Genomic DNA, 20,866 nt, shown 5'->3' with positions numbered 1-20,866 from the left:
GTAAATTAATGCCTACTTCTGATGGGGAATTATTAATCTAAATCCGTCAAATATAGCCACTCATATTATGTATGATCAGTAATACGCTTCTTCCAGTCGATCAATACGTACACCCCAAAACATGGAGCAATCTACCCTGCGTACTGACTTCTGTTCATGCAATTCATCAGAGGTTGGTATGACGCCATTTTCTGTACAGATCCGAGTACTGTGAGTGTCCTAGCTACAGTCTGTCATTTTACTCGGAAGGTGATCGAAAGGTGCTGTATATGGCCAAAATATCTGTTCGACAAGTGGAGCAGTTGCAGGTGCACGCGAGAAATTTAATGGATCAGGAGTGAACGGTAACCAGAAAGTAAAAATTAAAAAAAAATGTCATTTTGACTGTGTGTCTATTATGAAGTACTAGTAAACCTCCCATCCCCGATTCTTTAAGGACTCGAACTCCCATCTATAAAAGAGCGCCAAACGTCTTATTACGGTACAAATGAGTCACTGAGTTAAATATTTGACATTAAGCGTGAAAGGGAGAAAAAATTAGAAAAGGTTGGAAATGATGTTCAAATTTTGTTGAAAATCTCTAAGTGTTTTCATTATCAAACACTTGTTGAGTACAATATGAGTAATTTGCAAAGCTAGTTTTTCATGTATCTCAGTATATACTACGTTATATCTCCTGATCTGCTTGTGGTACAATGATACGAGTGCAAATTTACATGTACCTTCAGTGGTGCATGTGGATACTGTCTGCAAAATCTATTGCGAATAGAGCTTGCAGTACAGATGTAATACATTATAATGTTATGCCTGATGCTGAAGTTTTACTGCATGAACAAAGAAAATTTAGTTAATGATGAACTTCTTTTCCTTTTATCGATTTGTACAGGACGAGGGAGAATAGAAAAGAAGTAGTTTGGTAAGGGTTTGAAATTATGTGTGAGGTTTGTAAGAAGACGCTGAGTGCGCTTTCTCAAATATTCAGTGTTCAAATTCACGGGCCGTGAGCTACTATGTCTCAAGATACTCAAGATATAAACACAATTTCTCACTGTAATGCTTGACTTACTGTGTTAAACCATTTACGTGAGGTTACGCATCTTAACAAGTTCAGTATGACAGGATTTTAAATGTTTAAATACTGAAAATCAAATATTTGTTGGCCCTGGAAGCTATTAGATAGGCAGCCTGCAACTAACATTGTGCTCCCTACACCACGATAGCCGTTTAGGAAAATACGCTGTTGACTGCTCTTAATTTTAATAAGTTATGCATCAATACGTATTATAACTCTAAATGTGGGTATATATGTATGTGTGTCTATGTATATATGAAGGGCTTATTTCAATATTGGTACAAGTCCATTACCTCCACTTTTCTGTCTATAGTGCTTCTGAAATTAATGAGCCAAACAAACGGAAAGAAAGGTTCATCTCTAGCAAGAAGCCTTATGCTTGAATAGTTCTGGTATTTCAACTACAGATTTTTCAGCGCTCATTTAACTTTAGGACTCTGTAACTCAATATGAACAAAAATGGACTTGTACCACTATTGAAATAAGCCCTTCATATGTTCCACATGTCCTTCTAAACTACTGGACCCAATTTCATCCACACTTGGCACGCATATCAGTTACTGTCTGAAAACAATTGCTGTGGGGGTTAGAACCACCTGTCTGTCAAACGACTGGTTGTGGGAATGAAAAACAAGTATAGCTCACGACGAACAAATTGCCAGATGATATTCATCCAGTATTTGAGAATGAGAACGCTTAGTGACTTGCAACAGAGTTTACACATGATTTCAAAACTTTAAGAGACTTTTTCTCGCTGACAATCCCCACTAAGTGATAAAAGGAAAAAAAAGTTACTGCTTAGTAAATTCTCGCTGTTCATGCAATAAAACTACCGCCTAAGGTATGCCGTTTCAATTTATTGCTCCTTTATTGCTGACTACATTCGCGGCACATTTCGCAGACCGTATTCACATGTACCACTGAATGCACTTGCAAAATTATATCATTGTTTAACACAATATTCAGGAGATATGACGTTAAATACTGAGGCGTGCGAAAAACTGTCACATCATGCATGACGTTATAAGTTATTACTTCTTTACTACTGGCTGGCTGTGGCCGAGCGGTTCGAGGCGCTTCAGTCCGTAACCGCGCTACTGCTACGGTGGCAGGTTCGAATCCTGCCTCGGGCATGGATTTGTGTGATGTCCTTAGGTTAGTTTGGTTTAAGTAGTTCTAAGTCTAGGGGACTGATGACCTCAGATGTTAAGTCCCATAGTGCTTAGAGCCATTTGAACCATTTGAACTACTGGCTGTATTATTAGCACATTCCGCAGACAATAGCCATATACATCGCTGAATTTAACTACAAAAATACATATATCATTGTAGGATACGTTGTTCAGAAGATATGACGTTATAAACACTAAGCTGCGTGAAAAACTACTGCACTATGCATGCCGTTTTAATTATTACTTCTTTACTACTAACTCTATTCACAAAACATTTCGCAGACAGTATTCACAAATACCAGCGGATGTGGGTGCAGAATTATATCGTTGTACGACGCATAGTTCGGGATATATGACGTCATACACATTGCACTGCGTGAAAGTGAAACTGCAGGGTGAATTTCGATACAGATACTGGTGGAATATGTGTACAAACACGTAAAAATATTTTATATATGTGACGTGCGATTGTGGGCAAACCACTGGTAAATGCTCCTGCTAAGACCCTGGATCGATTTAAACGAAATCTGGTAGACATATTACTTACTATCTGGTACTGTGAACAGTTCAGTCATTGGTTGTTTTCATCAGAATCGACAACGGAGTTGGACATGGAGGGCGGAAGACAGATGCACATAGGGATAAGAAGTAGATCGACAAAGGGGGAGAAGTAGATTGACAAAGAGGGGGAGGAGCTGAGGGACAGAGAGGAGGGCGAGAAGAGGTGGACAGGCAGTGAGGGTTAGTAGGTGGATGGAGAAAGATGGTGGAGGAGATGTACGGAGGGGGGGGGGAGATCAACAGAGGAGGGGGAGGAGGAGGAGTAGGTGGCCAGGGAACAGGGGTGCAGTAAGTGGACAGAGAGAGGTGGTGGAGGTGATGAACAGAGAGGGGGAGAGGGGGGAGGGAAGAAGTATATGATATGAGAGAAGCAGAAGCGAGAGATGGATTAATAAAAGTGAGCCGTGTATCGACTCGTGCTACACCTTGTGTTTAGATTGCATTGGTTTTCCTTTTCTTCACTTGACATGTTTGTTTGATATGTTGTCTGTCATTAAGTGGTTGCTTGGTTGTCTTTTCCCTCTGCTATCGATATCTGCGTTTTTGCTTCCGGGAAACTACTATGAGGGAAGTGAGATCTTTGACCGGTTGTAACCTCGGGTGGTGGCGCGGAAGTAGGGCGTTGTGCGGAGAGAGATTGTGGGGGACACGGGAGGGTAGTGTGGCTCTCCAGCGCGAAGCAGGCGTGGTCGGTTATACCGAGTCGCCACGTGATGTATGTCGGTTGTGTGTAACGAGCGGGTCGAGTTGACGGAAGAGCTCCCCGTGTGTTGGTTGTATACAGAATCGCCCCACGAGTAGTTGCTGTTCATTTCGCCTTGGTGGGACGTTAACAAGCTTCTTTAAATCCGCCGTTTCAACACTGGAGTTTAAAAGGAGACAACTAACATGAAGGAGCGGTCACTTCCCGTCAACGTTGCTGAGAAGACGTGAACTCCGGTGACAGAGCGTGTTGTCGCGTGACCGTGGCGTGTTGGGTACGCTGGCGACGCGTGCGCGGTCGGATGTGTGTATCCTGGCCATCGGAGGTCGTGTACTGCCTGTTCAAGCATAACCATAAAGTTAAGTTCGTGGGAGGTTTAATCATTAAGTAATAATTTTGTGTAACCAGCGACTCTTCTGCCTTGTGGCCTCCGGCGACCGTGTTTCCTGTCCCCGGCACCGGTGTAATTGAAGACAGTGATCTTTCCTCCTCCTCTAGTTACTGTCCGATGGAGGTGTAGTTTTGGCAGTTTAATTGTTTCGCTATTCTGTCGTGTGTTATGAGTAAATTCATTCTTCTTGTTGGTTGATCACGTGGTCGCTCATTCAGGACTGTGTGGTGTAATGTTTCCTTGCACGAGGTTAGCTCTAATTCTGTCAGCAAGTTAAGCCATCTTATAACAAGTTTTCGCTGGCTAAAAGTCGGTGCAGTGACCAGACTGAGAGTGGCAATTGTGTTTACGGGCGTATTTAAATTGGTCCGTATTCTGTCTAGCCTGAGCATCCCTGAGTGCGTGATTTGTGGCCGCCTTACACGGGTACGTCATATCTGTTATGTTCTAATGATATTCCAGGACACTTTTGTTTAAAAGTTTTTTAAATTCCTCCAAGTTTGTAAATTCCTTTTATTGCCATTAATCGTGTGTTTGCTGAGACCTGTTTAATTTTTTAAAATGGCGGTATTGGTAGCTTCACTACCTCACCGTACTTTATTAACAAAGTTCTGTATTTACTTTAGTAGCCTGTCTACTAATGTTGTTTCAAATTTTTAAAAAATTGTTGTATTGCTATAAATTACTTTGATTGGGGTTAGCGGCGTGTTTTAAAAGGCTGTTTATTGCCGTACTGCTAGTTTCTGTAAGGTACGAATAAAACATTTGTGAAAATCTCAACTCGACAGTAAACTACTAGAAATTTGGCCCCGTTTCCCAACTTGTGGTGTGGCTTGTAGTAACCGTGAACACTGTGTGTGTCAAAAAGACTGGAATGAATACACACCTGCACAACGACAGGCACTTAGTATTCTGAATAAAGCAAAGTGACCCGCTTTCGTGGTGGATGAATCAGTCTGATGTTTGGACGGCAGGGTTTGACCCGTGGCGCTGCTGGCTGCGCCGCAAGCCTAGCAGGCATCAGGCAGCAGTGGGAGCGCTGCGTGGTATTTGCTGTGTGCTGCAGCGCGATGCTGAGTGCGCAGGGAGGCCGGCAGTTGGTGGGCCGATATTGGCGGGCCGTGCTTTATGCCGCCGCTGTTAGGGTCCGGCGGGGGCCCGCGGTCTCTGCTTATTGCTCCGGCGACAGCTAAAGCGGGGCGCTTTTACTCGCGGCTGTAAATAACGTCTGCAGTCGGCGCTAGGCGATGTGGTGGCGGAGTGGCGACCGAACTAGCATAGCGCAGCTGCCACCGTCTGGCAGCAGAGCAAACCACCTCGGATTGTTGCAAGTAACTCACAGTTTAATACTCGTGGCATTAAGAAAACGAGGCCAAAGGACACCAATAATATGAATGCGTGGTTTCACGGCGGTGTCTACGAGGGCTTGCTGAAAAATAATACCTTCGAATTTTTATTCTGTCCTCAATCAGTTGTGTTAGTTGTCATGCTTATTACTCGGTCCACTTTCCCGCTTCGCTGACGCAAGTTACAACCCCCTGCCGCTAGAGAGATCAGAACTGCAGCGGGTGACACGGCAGTGTGAAACGTAACAGTGTTGGTGTACTGCGATACCCTCAGAAAACTGAAAGCATGAATTCGAAGAGCTCCTCCTCAAATGGAACACCATCTCCTTCAGCAAGACAATGTCAGACGCACCCGAGCGATGCGACATCTGCAACAATCCGACGCCTTGTGTTCACTGTCACCAACCATCCTCCACACAATCCCGACTCGGGTCCATCCGACTTTCGTCTGCTCCTAAAACTCGGGGAAAAACTTCGATGAGTTCATTTTGATAGTGAAGAAGCGCTGCAAGCGGTCTGGCTCCCTCCACAACGAAGACATTCTAGTGACGGTATCAACAAACTGGCCTCTCGTTGGGAGATACGTCTTCGTTGCCAGTGTAGCTATCATGAGAAACAAATATGTAGACAGGAAGAACAAAGATGTAGGATGTGCATAAGGTTTCATTTAAAAAGCTTTTAGAGTTTTCGTATAAAAATATTTGGAGGCATTACTTATTAGAATTCGCTCATAGCATTTTTTGAATAGTTGTTGTTCGTTTGTTTTGTAACACCATAGCTCTAATGCTCTACTGATTTATTTTTCCTTTTTGTTTTATTTAATGTTACATCGTTAAGCTTCTGTAAATGTGTTTGATTGAATAGATAACACAAAATTGTATACACCTTTCTTTGTAAAGACTTTGATGTCATGGTTTGATTCTATGCAATGTAGTATATCTGTCATTTAAATTCTTTGGCCTAATTGGAGGGAGACAAAACTTTCTGTATATATTTGAAATTTGTTTAAATAATTTTGTTTAGAACTACCTACATGTGCAAATGATATGTTTTGGTTAAAATGATTGTTTGCTGTTAAGTAAACTGCTGACCTTCACTTAGGATTCTTAGTTATCTTGTGTGTAAGAGATAGTGTGGTTCCCCTCGGGAACGGAACTGAGTAGCGCGCGCAAATTGTGGTTGGCCTAGGTAGAAAAGGTGGAACAAGTGTCAGTTGGGGACTAGCTACCAAACTGTGCGCTGCCCATGTAAGAGTTGTATATTGTGCTGGTTCCGAGAGAGGCTTTTCCTGCCGCTTACCAATGCCTCGGATGGATGGATAAACAGCTGGAACTATTCTGGAATTGGTATCTATCATCGCCACCAACAAATGACAGAGTCCAGCAATTCTACCTGCAATTCCACCTACCAACATGCAATCACCACCACAATGCGCAATCACTATAATGGACCACTATAGTAATGTACAGTGAAGGATCAGCTTATTGGATGTTTTAGTGTGCTCAAATATAAGGTAACTTATAAGTGAATTTATGTACCTACCTTGATTTTTTCCTTATCACAACACCTCTCAGGCTCCTCTCCATTTGAACTATGATTACCGAGTGTCCTAGTTTGTGGAGAAAATGAAAGCCTCTAAGTCAAATAGTTAATTAAATTGTGATGTTTTATCTTTGGTATGAAGGGAGTATTCAGATTTACTGTGGATTTAGTGAAATTTTGGGAGGTAGTAAATGTAGCTTTGTGAAAGCTTCCCAGTGATGGAAACAGTCCAATTTAAAGTTTTGTGGAGTTTCAAAGTCATCTATTTAATCATTTACTTGAAATTAGAAGACTGTGGTAATAACGACAATTTGTTGTATCTTTTAGAAATTAAAAGTTCTTAAAACTGAGGCTTATAAAGTTTTGCTTAGTTAATCATCATAGTGCTGCCTGTACTAAATTTTAAAAAGGTGAGTCAGTTTGTTGCAAATTTGTCAACATTGTGTCTCACTGTAGTAAAAGTCGTGAACTGCATTTATGGAAAGTTATATACTCGTTTGCTAAGTGTTTGGAAGTGCATATTAATAGTATAAGATCCACAGTTTGTCTATTGTGTTAATGCTCGGTAACAAGAAATGGGAAGACCACTATCTATGAAAACATTAATTTCTTTATTCAAAAGACAGTGAGAAGTAATCTGTTAATGAATTCCATTTAACCTTCATTCTTAATAGAAAAGTATTTAGTTGCGAGAGACTTACCCTGTGATCAGTTCATAATTTTGCAGTGAACTACATTCATAATTTTATGTGAGCTAGGAAAATGTTTGAACAATAATACTGAACCTATGTCCAATTAATGATTCTGCAGTGAATATTAATAGTAACGTTATAAAGACCATTCAGTTTCAATAAGCCCTGAAAGTAATAGTGTGTTTCGTTACCTATTATATTTTTGCAAATAGTTTGTGCTGCTTTAGCTGTTAGTTCCAACCTTAACGTTAGCATATGCAGGTGTCAGAGTTCATTGCACTCGCGTGTGGTAAAGTATAGGTTGTGTTTATCCGTTAAAGTTACTCATACCTACTTTCTTAAACAAGAACGTTAATCTTCTTCTTGCTTAATTAGGCTGGCGACCGTTTTCCTTAGTCTTTAAACAGTGTAGCTAGGTAAAACATTATTTGTTACTGTTTCAATAATTACATAATTCCGACTTTCACTTCCGATAAGCCACCTCCGTTAGGTACAAAGCGGTCAATATAGCAAAATTCCTCTCAGAGGGTAACACTGCTCTGCTTCTTCATACTATAATTACTAGAATAAGAATAATTTCTTTATACGAACTGCCTTAGGCTTTGAGGTTATGGTACAGTAGTAGCATACGGAAGTGTTGTAGTTTGTCTTCCATACTTTCCTATATCATGACTCCCATGGCTATGAGCCTTTGGCGAGCTGTGCGCGTGCTCACAAATGTTTCTGTAGGAGTGAGAACCACCTATCATCCATAGGAGTATGCGTGATACGGTGATGACATGAAGCCTAGCTCAAGAACGTCTGGAGGAATTTAAAACTAATTCTGTATGTACTTGACTCATCATGTGTGTAATGTTTATGCAGAAATATTGTGGTGGTAATACTCCCCAGCCATCCCTACGGGTGTGTGGGTAGCGGTCAGAAGACATGACATAAAAGTATTCGATAATTTTTAAGGTAGCTTCACTTATTGACGTCATGACAAGCTTTCAGTTCTACAGTTGAAGCACAGGGGGATGGAAAGACAGTGTCACATCGGCATAAAGATCTGTAACGCCTGAAGAAATTTTTGCCGAAACTGGTACATCGATCACTTGTTATATGGAAAAAATTTATTAGGGCGTTACGACACCCCTGGCGCTCCTACAGCTGATGGCTCTGGGATGAAAAGGCGCGACATAAAAGCATTACTTACTATTTCCTGGAGCAATTTGAACCAAATTTGGTATACACGTGACCATCCATGACAAGAAGATTGCAGGACTGCATTGATATCAACTTCGAACACCTTATGTAAATGGACGTTGATGCCACCTTTGTGGCCTTCGCTGACCTTCAAAGACCTTACTATTACACATCATGGGATTCGTCTCGATAGCTACTATCAGAAAGTAAGTACCAAAGTATAGCATCCCATTTAAAAAAACAAAGTTGATCTTCATATCTCTGAAGCGACCCCACCTAGCAACAAAAGAACAACGTCATATTATGGCCCCCGTTGGCCCATGCAACTTTCGTCCCACAAACTTTTCAGCTCCTATCATATTTTCTGAGTTATTCTTGGTGGCAATAGTTAGTGACTCACCCTGTATAGCCAAACGACTCTACTGCTGACGGTTTAGAGAACCTGTGACACAGCTATGCTCTGTTTTTTGCATACAGTCCGGTGTGGGCTACACATTGGAGTTCAGGGGTGGTCTGCTTTTTCTGCTGTCGAATGCAATTCTCAAAAATTACTTCCTCAGTTAAGGCCTATGTTTGATACTAGTGGAGTTCTGTAGTTTATTCGGTTTAGATTACGGTATCTTCTGCACCAACAATAAATTAGAAGTCGCGTACGAGTCCAAAGTAAGTGCCAAAAACAAACACTTACTTTAAAAAAGTGAAGAATAAGCAGTAAGGTTACCAGTTTACCATTATACTTGCGATATTATGTGCCGAAACTAATTATTCATGAAGCCTTGCCTAGAATAAGTGGCATATTTAGCTCTCTCAATAAATCTCCAAATCAATCGAAAATACGCTGTGGCGCACGAAAAGCTGACATATTTTTACAATGAGTAAAAATTGTACCTCTAGTTATATTTCGTTTATATTTCGCTCCAAAGTATTTTGTTTCGTGGAAATGTCGCTAGAGGTGATGTTGCTGCAATATCGCTGAACCCTTGTTTCGCAGTTAGCGTTTCTCCATGGCTGAGCCTGGATGTTAAGTACCGTGTAGAGGCAGTTCTCCTCTATGCTTCACTGAACAGTTTCACAGCAACGTGACGAAGGTTTAGGGCAGTATTCCATACGTGATGGGGTCCATCAAATAACACAATTCTCACATCAACGAGAAAATTTGAGGAATAAGGCGCTTTGTCGGAAGGGAAATGACCTCAAACACCGACTGATTTTCCGCAGGACTACGGGTAGCCAGTCAACGAAGTCGAAACAAGCCACCCTGGCGGGCAGCAAGGAAAATGGGGATCTCGTCGTTCTGTACAAAGAATCTTGCCGAGTGATATGAAGCTCTTTCCTTACAAAATGACTGTGTTACAGAAGCTGACTGAGCAGAACGAATAACAGAGGACTGCAGTATTCATTGTGGGCCGAAGGAAAAGATGAAATAATGTTAGACACACGGTTCTCAGACGAAGCTTACTTTCATTTCAGTGGAACAGTAAACAAACAAAATGTTCGATTTTCGGTTAGAGAAAAACTGCAAAATGTTCTTGAAAAAACGTCTCATTGGAAAAGAGTGACTGTGGGTAGCTCTATCCGCTGATGACCTAATTCTTTCAATATTCAATTTTCAACGAAAATGTTGATGCTGAGGGAGACAAGACAATGTCGGAAAATGACTTTGTGCATCTTCCTGATACTAATCTTCCAAAGAACACACGGTAGTATACAGAAGACGGTAGGCCCTATGAAGGGTAATGCTGTACTGTATTCTTTACAGGAAATATTCGCGAATCGTATGATGATGTCCGTTTGTTACCTGCAGCCCCATCATAGGGGATTCTTTTGGCCTCCTGCAAGTCCATATTTAAACCCATGTTTTTGTTTTTTTTTGTTTTTGAGGGAATATTTGAAACAGAAACTGTTGTTCCCTCTGACACCACAGACGGCGAGATGCAGTGGCCTACGTTTAGAATACGTCATCAAATGTTTAGCACCATGTTTATACAGGTAGCTCTGTAGTATTAGGAGGACCGGAAATAATTTCGTTTTTGCTCATGTCAATATTCGTTTGTCATTTATCAACTCACTGTGCACTTCAAAGCCATGTGAAAGGCTTTTTAAGATTAAACTGACTTGTTTGCTCGTAAATAATTATTTATTTTTCATTTATGGTGAAATGGCCAGCCAATACTAGAAGAGGTACATATTTGGATTATATGCTTTTCTAGTTTCGCTGGAGAAGTAACGCAACAGTTGCTATCAAAAACATTTGTGATGCTTATCCAAATGCATTCGACATTCGTAAATATCAAAGATGGTTTTCTAACATCAAATAAGGTAATTTTTTATCTTTCCTACTACTATCGATCAGGACGACCAACTTTGAGACAGTGACATGTTAATGGCGGAAGTGGAAGTAAACCTACGGCAGACAGTTGAGGAATTGTCTAACACTTCTGACTGGGGTGGGAAGTAATGCATCATCCACTATAATCATCCGATATTGTGCCATTGGATTTCCATTTATTCCGATAGCTACAACATTTTCTCAGTGGCAAAGAATGTGACAATGTGGACGGTGTCCAAATTACCTTCTCCAGACAGAGGATGATTTCATCATTGATTAAAAATAAAAACTTGTAAACAATTTATCTGCATGAATTTAATGTAAAAAAACTACATTACTTTCCGGTCTCCCTAACAGAAATAGGTTCAAATGCAGATTTGGGAGTATAAAGTCAACTGCTGACCTTCCACATGCTTTTGGCAGCTATTACAAGTGAGGTACAGATGAAAATAGTTCCATTGCACCAGTTTTGAACAAAAGAGTTAATTTTGCATAAGCCACTGAAGCTATGTCTTCATACGAAGACCCAAAAATATTAATTATCGTCCAAATCATATCTATTGTAACATCGTAACACATGCAAGACGATGATGCCTACATACAAAGGGGACGTAGAAATTTCCTTTGTCTGTTTTGGTGTGAAAATAAATTGTTCTACGATGAAAAACTGTAAAGAGTTATTTGCATTTTTTAGGGTTCTGTAGCCCAGTCGGTAAAAGCGGAACCCTTACAGGATAACTTTGTGGTCCGTCTATCTGTCTGTCTGATTGTAAAGAACCCTTTTTCTCAAGAGCGGGTAGCCGTATTAGGTTGGAATTTATGTAATATGCTAATGCCCATGGTCCCTTGGCGAAGTAAAAATTTTTAATCGAAAGATATGGCTACTTACGTCACAAATTTTGATGCAAAATCACTCAATAAAACGTGTAGCGTACATCCCATTGGCCTAGAAGCATGAAATTTGCCAGGAAACAAGACTACATAGTACAAAAAAAGGAAAATCCGAAAATTGTTAATTTGTACTTGTATCGCACAAAAAGATATTTTGTTTGTCGTTTGTTACCCGTCTGTTTGTCAGTCTGTTAAGACTCACTTTTTCGTAGGAAACTGTAGACGTTTGAAGTTGAAATTTATGTCACATACAAAGGTCTGCGTTTCTTTTCGGTGTAAAACATTTAAGTTTCTAAATGAATGCAACCGAAAGATACGACCATTTTATAATCGCAGACTCACTCATCAAAGCCTGTAGGGTTCTTCCCGCTGACACACAGTCATGAAATTTGGCAAGAAGCAAGGTTTTACAGTACAAGTAAAGGAAGAAAAAGCGAAAATGGTTAGATTGCATTAAAGTGCGACGCTCACAATTGGGATAAAATTGGTACAAGGTGTACAACTTTGCTTCCATCGCTTGCCGGTAGGTGGCGACAACGGTAAGTAGCTGCCGAAAGAAACATATTGCAGACGTCAGCCAGTTAGCTTGGACCCCGGTCAACATAACCTCATTCAAACATTAGTCGATTTGTATCTGCATCATAAAGTTGTTCTTGATTGAAGATGTCAGTTTACGAGCCTAATTCTCGTAATTTGCGGGAGGGTTACTGTTTTGTTCCAGTATGAAGAAAACAGCGGCTGAGTGTCATCGAATGCTCTGAGGTACAGTCGCGCTCAAAAGTATCCGAACGACCTGAATTGCATTTCGCCTGATTCGCGTGCAACCCGCATAACGCAGCTGTCTGGTAGGTCCTCTAATCGCTCCTTGGTACAGTCTTTTGACTATTGAAAATTGTTCCAACAAGTCACCACTAGAAAACACCGTTCTGTATCGCAATAACTAAGGATGTAAAGTAATACCACGATACTACAAATATCCGGGAACACCTTATCACAGATAAGACTGCCTTTAAGACTTGTAAGTTCACATTTATTATAATAAATGATATACCTGAAATGTTACCACTCTCATTATTACGTCTGATGCGTAACGCACGTAGTGAGTTCGTCGTATTCACGATTTCCTCTTCAAAGTAACATACCGTACTTATTATTTAACAGAAAATGACATTAAAAATGTAAGTTATTCACGAGCAACTAGTTGAGAATATGTATGAACTTCAATTGACATGACTGACCGTCTCATTCTGCATATGGATTCAAACCCAGCTCATGCAGACTAAGTAAAGATTTCGTGACTGACGGAAACTAACCGTCATTTCTGACTAAACATACAGAGGGTGATATACCTCGATTTTAAACAGTATCAGTTAGCAGATATCAACTTTAAATTACACAACGTATACATTTTTAACGGACGCGAATTACTACGCAGCATCTATTGTCCCTGTTAACGAAACACGAGAGATGTTAAATATTGCTTCTTCACAAGTAACTTACTTCAAATGCCGTGAGGTAAAGCTTTGTGTTGGACAGGGATTCGAACACAGAACCTAATCGGATTGTTATCGAAGCACAATCAACTGTGGCATATCGAATTTTCTCGGCAGTAGCAAGATGTTTAACTGAAATGACGAGACGAAGCATTAATTTTTTGCTTCCCAGGACTCCAACCCGGCACCTATCGCTGTTATATTCTAGAAAAAACGAACGTTAAATATGGGTTTGTTACACCACATGTGAGCATGTTTGAACTAGAAATAATATGACGAAGAGTTCAGTGCTGACTGGGAATCGAACCCCACACACATCATTGTTGACTACACACAAAGAGACCTAAGCTACCGATTTTTTCGCCGTCAGAAGCTCGATATAACATCCTTGAACTTATAGTGATCTCGTAAATAGTTCTGTGTCTCACTGGGAGTCAAAAACGTCAGATAACGTTAGTGTTGACAACGAATGAAAATACATTAAAAATCCAAATTATTATCCACCAGCAGATAGGTGTTCTCATGCTAGAGTTTGATATACATAACGAAAACTTTAGTGCCGAGCTAGGATTCGAAACCATTCACGCGCAATATGTGGAGATGTTGGGGAATCTGCAGTTTTGAACAAACAACAAATTGTAGTCGAGCTGTATTGTCACGAAGGGATCACATTCGGCGTTAAGGGCGGTCTGAATTGCATTCATAGGTCAGAGCCAATTTTATCGACATACAGAAGCTCAAATAAAAGATGGAGTAAGTGTCCTGTGACCCTACATAGCGTTTGTTTCGTCACTAGAAATAAATAACTAGTATAAGAAAGGTTACTGGTGATAGAGTTTCTAGATGTCGCCACTACTGACTTTATAGTGGTTCAACCTAGCGTCTACTTGGTAGAGGAGTATCATGTTTAATGTGAATTTCAGACCACAATGCCATTATACCTTCTTCACTTGGCGTAGCCAGAATAGAATAGAATCTGTCTCTCTTATCAAAAGTCATCGGCACAAGTTGCATTAGAACCCAAACCATAAGTATATGAACCCATTATCAATCCCACAGACCACCATATCCTAGTCTCAGTGACACAATTTTCTATCGAAACGCCTTTGCACCACACTGGATGAGAATTATGACACACAGGCTCCCTGTAGTGGTTTGCAGCATGTTCAATACATTCATTTACTTGGTTGACCGAATCGCCATGAACTAGCTGCCTCGGCTACCCAATGCACATATTCGACTCTATTTTGTAATCACCGAAATAAAATCACGTAACTGCCACCTACACAGAACTGCCAACAATGTAGGATGCAGAAATTGAAGTAGGAAGTGTTCTTTCCACTTGAGCTACTCTATTGCGCTATCTGTTTGTTGACGACGTCGTGCAGTGCAAAAGAAAAGCTGTAACTGTCTGTCTCTCAGAAGTCTAGATAAGGCCATATGCATTATCTCACAGCACTGTGGAATGCGGAAGTTTTGGAGGAATTATTGTTGACTTCTGGAGCTGCTGTGGCTAACTTCGGCGACATTTTGTTCCTTTCACGTTTAATAGACAGCCAGGTAGCAGATGCATCTCGAAACTTTTGCGTTATGTCTGGGGAGAGCGCATCGTGCCAAAATACATCAGAAAAGTATTTTATACATTACTTGTCGTGTGGTAGTGGCATTTTATTCGTCTTCAAACATTGTTTGACAGCTTTAAATGAGAACAAGTTTTCTTCATGCATGTAGTCAATGAATTGCATGTGCATTGTCAGACTGTTATAGATAACGTCAGAGAATTCGCATATATCATTGATGATTAATTTCTCTCTCATGTTTACTATTGTTTTAACAACACAAAAATAAACCTTTCGAAAATTGAGCACTGTATTATAAGAAATGAAATAAAACTACCCACGATAACCTTGCGACGAAAGTCTGTTTTAACAAAACTGAGTATCTGTACACAAGGGTGCCTCTATTGGCACAAATTAGTAAAATACTAGTCACTTAGATTTCAATTGGGTCTGTGTCATGAGGTATGCAAATGTGGCATTTCATAAGTAAAATTTGCTTGTCAGCAGCGGAAAGAGGCGTTACCTGTTGTGCAGCATTGTAAGTTTTCACCATTGCACAATGAGCCGAAAGTATTTTCTAGCGATTTCTGGTGTAACAAACCCATATTTAACGTTCACTTCTCTAGAATATAACAGCGGTAGGTGCCGGGTTGGAGTCCTGGGAAGAAAAAAATTAATGTTTCGTCTCGTCATTTCAGTTAAAACATCTAGCTACTGCCGAGGAAATCCGACATGTCACCGTTGATTGTGCTTCGATAACAATCCGATTAGATTCTGGGTTCGAATCCCTGTCCAACACAAAGCTTTACCTCACGGCATTTGAAGTAATTTACTTGTGAAGAAGCAATATTTAACATCTCTCGTAGTTTGTTAACAGGGACAATAGATGTTGGGTGGTAATTCGCGTCCGTTAAAAATGTTTACGTTATGTAATTTAAAGTTGATATCTGCTAACTGATACTGTCTAAAATCGAAGTACATCACTCTCTGTATGCCTAGTCAGAATTGACTGTTAGTTTCCGTCAGTCACGAAATCTTTACTTAGTCTGCATGAGCTGAGTTTGAATCCATATGCAGAACGAGACTGTTCGTCCTGTCATTTGAAGTTCATACATATTCTCAAATAGCTCCTCGAGAATAACTTAAATTTTTAATGGCATGTTAAATAATAATGTTAAATAATAAGTACGGTATGTTACTTTGAAGAGGAAATCATGAATACGACGAACTCACTACGAGCGTTACGTATCTGATGTAATAATGAGAGTGGTAACATTTCAGGTATGTCATTTATTGTAATAAATGTGAGCTTACCAGCCTTAAAGACAGTCTTATCTGTGATAAGGTGTTCCCTGATATTTGTAGTATCGTGGTATTACATTACTTCTTTAGTTATTGCGATACAGAGCAGAGTTTTCTAGTGGTGACTTGTTGGAACAATTTTCAATAATCAAACTACTGTACCAAGGAGCGATTAGAGGACCTGCTGGACAGCTGCGTTATGCGGGTTGCATGCGAATCAGGCGAAATGCAATTCATATCGTTCGTATACTTTTAGCACGACTGTACGTATGGTAAGGACGCTATTAGTGAAAGACCGTGTAGTGAGTGGTTTCAACGCTTCAAGAACGGATGTTTTTAACGTCGTAGACCGGCAGAGTGGTGGAAGAGAGAATGTTTTCGAAGAGGCAGAATTGGAGACATTGCTAAGTGAAGACTCGCATGAAACTCAAGAAGAATAGGCACGATTAGTGGAAGTGACACAGCAAGCCCTTTCAAAACGTCTCAAAGCTATGGGCATGATTCAGAAAGAAGGAACTTGGGTCCCGTGTGAGCTGAAACCAAGAGATGTTGAACGGCGTTTGTGAGTTTGTGACTAGTTGTTTCAGAGACAAAAACGGAAGGGATTTCTGCATCGCATTGTGACCAGGGACGAAAAATGGATTCATTAAGATAACCGCAAAGGCAATAAAACATGAGGATATCTCGGCCATGCTTCCACGTCGACGGCCAAACCGAATATTCACGACTCGAAGATCATGCTCTGCATTTGGTGGGACCAGCTGGGCGTCGTGTACTATGAGATGTTAAAACCAAGTGAAACAATCACAGTTACTCGTTATCCAACGCATTTAATGCGTTTTAGCAGAGCTTTAAAAGACAAACGGCCGCAATACAGCGAGAGACACAATAAAGCGATTTTGCAGCACGACAGTGCTCGACCCCACGTTGCAAAAGAGTTCAAAACGTACTTGGAAACGTTGAAATGGGAAGTCGTACCCCACCCGCCGTATTCTCCAGACATTGCTTCCTTTATCACTTGTTTAGATCAATGGCGCATGGCCTGGCTGACCAACACTTCCGAACTCATGAAGACGTCACAGATTGGGTCGATTCGTGGATCGCTTCAAAAGATGGACAATTGTTTCGACGCAGGATTCATACACTGCCCGAAAGATGGGAGAAAGTAGTGGCCAGCGATGGAAAATACTTTGAATGATACATGTGTAACCAATTTGTTTCATTAAAGCCTCAAATGTTGGGGAAAAAACGGCGGAAGCAAAGTTGTACACCTTGTAAAATATGTGCAGTATTAGTGCACCGGCAGTCTTGAGCCAACTACCTGTTCAAAGGTGTCCGGAGACCTCTCTGTAACACGTCAGGGGAGGCAGATCCACCCGTATAAAAGGAGGCAGTGACTATTGTTTTGTAAGTAGAGACGCAGTAGCAGCAGGACAGCAGAATGGAAGGGGGGGGGGGGTTCAGGAGAGGTCGGTGACTTACAATGTGGACTACTCACTGGCTGTCAAAGGAGTAACGAATCCATCGCGGGCATTTCAGCACGTGTCACAGTTGGTGACGTCATTGTGAAGTGGAAACCCAAAGGAACAACCACAGATAAACATAGTCCAGGCAGACACTTACCGACAATCAGAGACAGTCGAGTATTGTAGTATTGCAGAAGGTAGTTGTAAAAATTGCATGAAATTAGAGGAATGGATCAGTACTGTGTTCACTTCCAGCAGCACAACTAGCACAAAGCCTGTGCGTAGGGAGTTAAAAATAACGGCATACAATATTCAGGCAGCTCATCTTAAGCCACACATTCTGTAGTCACTGGTAAGCGACGCAAGTGGACAGTGGATGGCTACAAACGAGTGATTTTGAGCGATGAATCACTCTACACAATGCTGAAATCCAATGGAGGGGTTTGGGCTTGGCGAATACTTAGAGAACGTTGCCTGTCTTGTGTGGTGCCAACAGCGAAGTAGTGAGCAGGTGGTCTTACAGTGCAGGAGTGCTCCTCGTGGTCAGGGCGTGGTAACCTGTTGTGCTTCAGAAAATGCTAAATGCGGAAGGCTGTGAAGACACTTTACAGCATTGTCTACTGCGTGCAGCAGATGAACAGTTCGGATGTGATGACTGTTTGTATCAACGAGATACAAGTGGTGCTCAATAAATAATGCAACATGAGCCGTGCGTGGCTCGTGTTCCCGCCATTATGTATTTTACACCCTGTTTTTAACGTACTTCCACCTCACTACGTTATTTTAAATTACTACTGTCACTGATTTGCTGCTTTGCCTGACCGTGACCAGCGCTAGCAGCGTGTATCGATATTTTGCTCCACTGCTATTACTTCCCGGTCGCTGTCTGTCGTAAAGAGTTCGGGTCGCGAGTTGGAACGCGTCTGGAGTGTAGTCCGGACCTGCCAGTCGGGGACTTGCAATGCAGCACTAGTGCAGTCGGGTTGGAGGAGCAGTGAGGTCTGCATGTCCATGGCTCTCCCGACCGTTGCCGCCACACATCACTTGAGCCGGTGATGATAATCGTCGATCGTCGGTCGGTCGTCCTACCGGACGACGTGAATTGGCTCACCGATCGCTTATGGGTTGGCTATGTGTGTGTGAATCGACTCCTGATTTGTCTTCGTGATTGCACAGCCACTGCTAAGTGTCGTTCAAGTCTTCGTGCAAGTGGTTCGAGTGGCTCTGAGCACTATGAGACTTAACATCTGAGGTCATCAGTCCCCTATAACTTAGAACTACTTAAACCTAACTTATCTAAGGACATCACACACATCCATGACCGAGGCAGGATTCGAACCTGCGACCGTAGCAGTCGCGCGGTTCCGGACTGAAGCGCCTAGAACCGTTCGGCTACTGCGGCCGGCCTTCGTGCAAGTGTTTGTCAAACTGTTTGTGCAGTTGGTATCATTTCCACTGACAACTTGTTTTAAATGTTGACGGCGTACTGGCAGTGAGTCGGTCTGTTGGTGCCAACCTGGGAGGATATCTGCGCGCGGTGCAGTTGGCTGGATCCGCTGGCGGTCTCTGAGCAGTGTCGGAGCGTGTTGGGAGCTGTCCGATCACTACGAACTCGTGGCTCACCGACCCAGGACGTCAAAGTTGAGTGGTGTTTTAAGTACCCAAGCCACGTCCATTAATGTTGTGTGGTTCGTTTCGGTGGTTTACTGTTGGGGAGGTTTTCCTGTGAGCAACACCGAGTGTTTGTATTGCTGAAATTTAGTCGCCATGCGGTGGAATTAACTATATTGGTTGACTACAGTTCAAGTGCACCAGCGGAATTTTCTGCCTTGTGGCCGTTAGTTTTCCGGTAACGTAATTTCAGGCGGTGTCCTTTCCTCGCCTGTTCTTGCTGTCCAACACGGTGTGTAGTTTTGGCAGTTTTATTCATAAACATATCTGATTGTGGATAATTACGTCCGTGTTATTTTGTGTTTGAGTTCTCATGTACCAATTGGTGGCAAGCAAGTCTTTTTGTCGGTCGGTCCGTGACTGTCCCTTGGTAGGGTTCCGATGGATCAAGTATAGTTGGGATCACCACCTGTCTCACCGAAGTGAACGACGGGAGACCGACCCCCTGGAGGCTTCTGAGTGCCGTTGTCTTTACGTCTTTCTCACCGGTTTTTAATTGTCTGTTTATAATCCATCATAGCCAATGATTTTAAAAAATTCTTGGTTTTACTGTCTTTTATGTAAATTAAAGGTCTTCACCCACATATAAGTAAATTTGAATTCCGGAAAGTGGATATTTGCTGAAAGGTTATTACCATTGTGTTGTCTTTTCATTTGGTGTGGTTTCAGCTACTTAAAACTTAACGCTTATGGTTATATTTTTTTTTTATTTTGGAAAATTAATTGTGGGCCTTCAGCTGTTTGGAACCTTATTCTTAAAATTACCTTTCAAGCTTAAACATTGCTGCTTGGAACCTTATTCTTAAAATTACCTTTCAAGCTTAAACATTGCGGCCTTCTGCCCTTAGAGGTTTACGGAATTTTTGAATTTTGAAAATCAATTGTGGGCCTACAGCCGCTTAAAACCTTATTCTTAAAATTAACCTTTAAGCAAAAACATTGCGGCCTTCTGCCTTTGAAAGGTTATGGTAATTTATTTAAAACCTTGAAAATCTTATTGTGGGCCTTCAGCGGTTCGTATTGCATCTTGCTTATGTTTCTCTATCCACTTTTGCCTTGAGGCTTTCAGGCTAGCTGTGATATAATTGCTGGCCGGAGTGGCCGTGCGCTTCTAGGCGCTACAGTCTGGAGCCGAGCGACCGCTACGGTCGCAGGTTCGAATCCTGTCTCGGGCATGGATGTGTGTGATGTCCTTAGGTTAGTTAGGTTTAATAAGTTCTAGGCGACTGATGACCTCAGAAGCTAAGTCGCATAGTGCTCAGAGCCATTTGAACCATTTTTTGTGATATAATTGTATTTGTAATTCTAACTGCGTGTCCTCAGTCACTTGAAATTTACCTTGTTGATTTTTAAGATTTCTTTTTTGGAGGCCTTTCAGCCGTGAAAGATTTGGAGTTTGAAACTCGTAGTTGTAAAAGTTCGGCTATGTGCCGCTTTGGTTGTAAATGTGTTATTGAATTACAAGAAATTACAATTTTGAGGTGAAACTGA

Source organism: Schistocerca nitens, chromosome 7 (assembly GCF_023898315.1).
Source record: "Schistocerca nitens isolate TAMUIC-IGC-003100 chromosome 7, iqSchNite1.1, whole genome shotgun sequence".
Lineage (NCBI taxonomy): Eukaryota > Metazoa > Arthropoda > Insecta > Orthoptera > Acrididae > Schistocerca > Schistocerca nitens.
The sequence above is the reverse complement of the archived record's forward strand: the minus strand, read 5'-3'. Positions refer to the sequence as shown.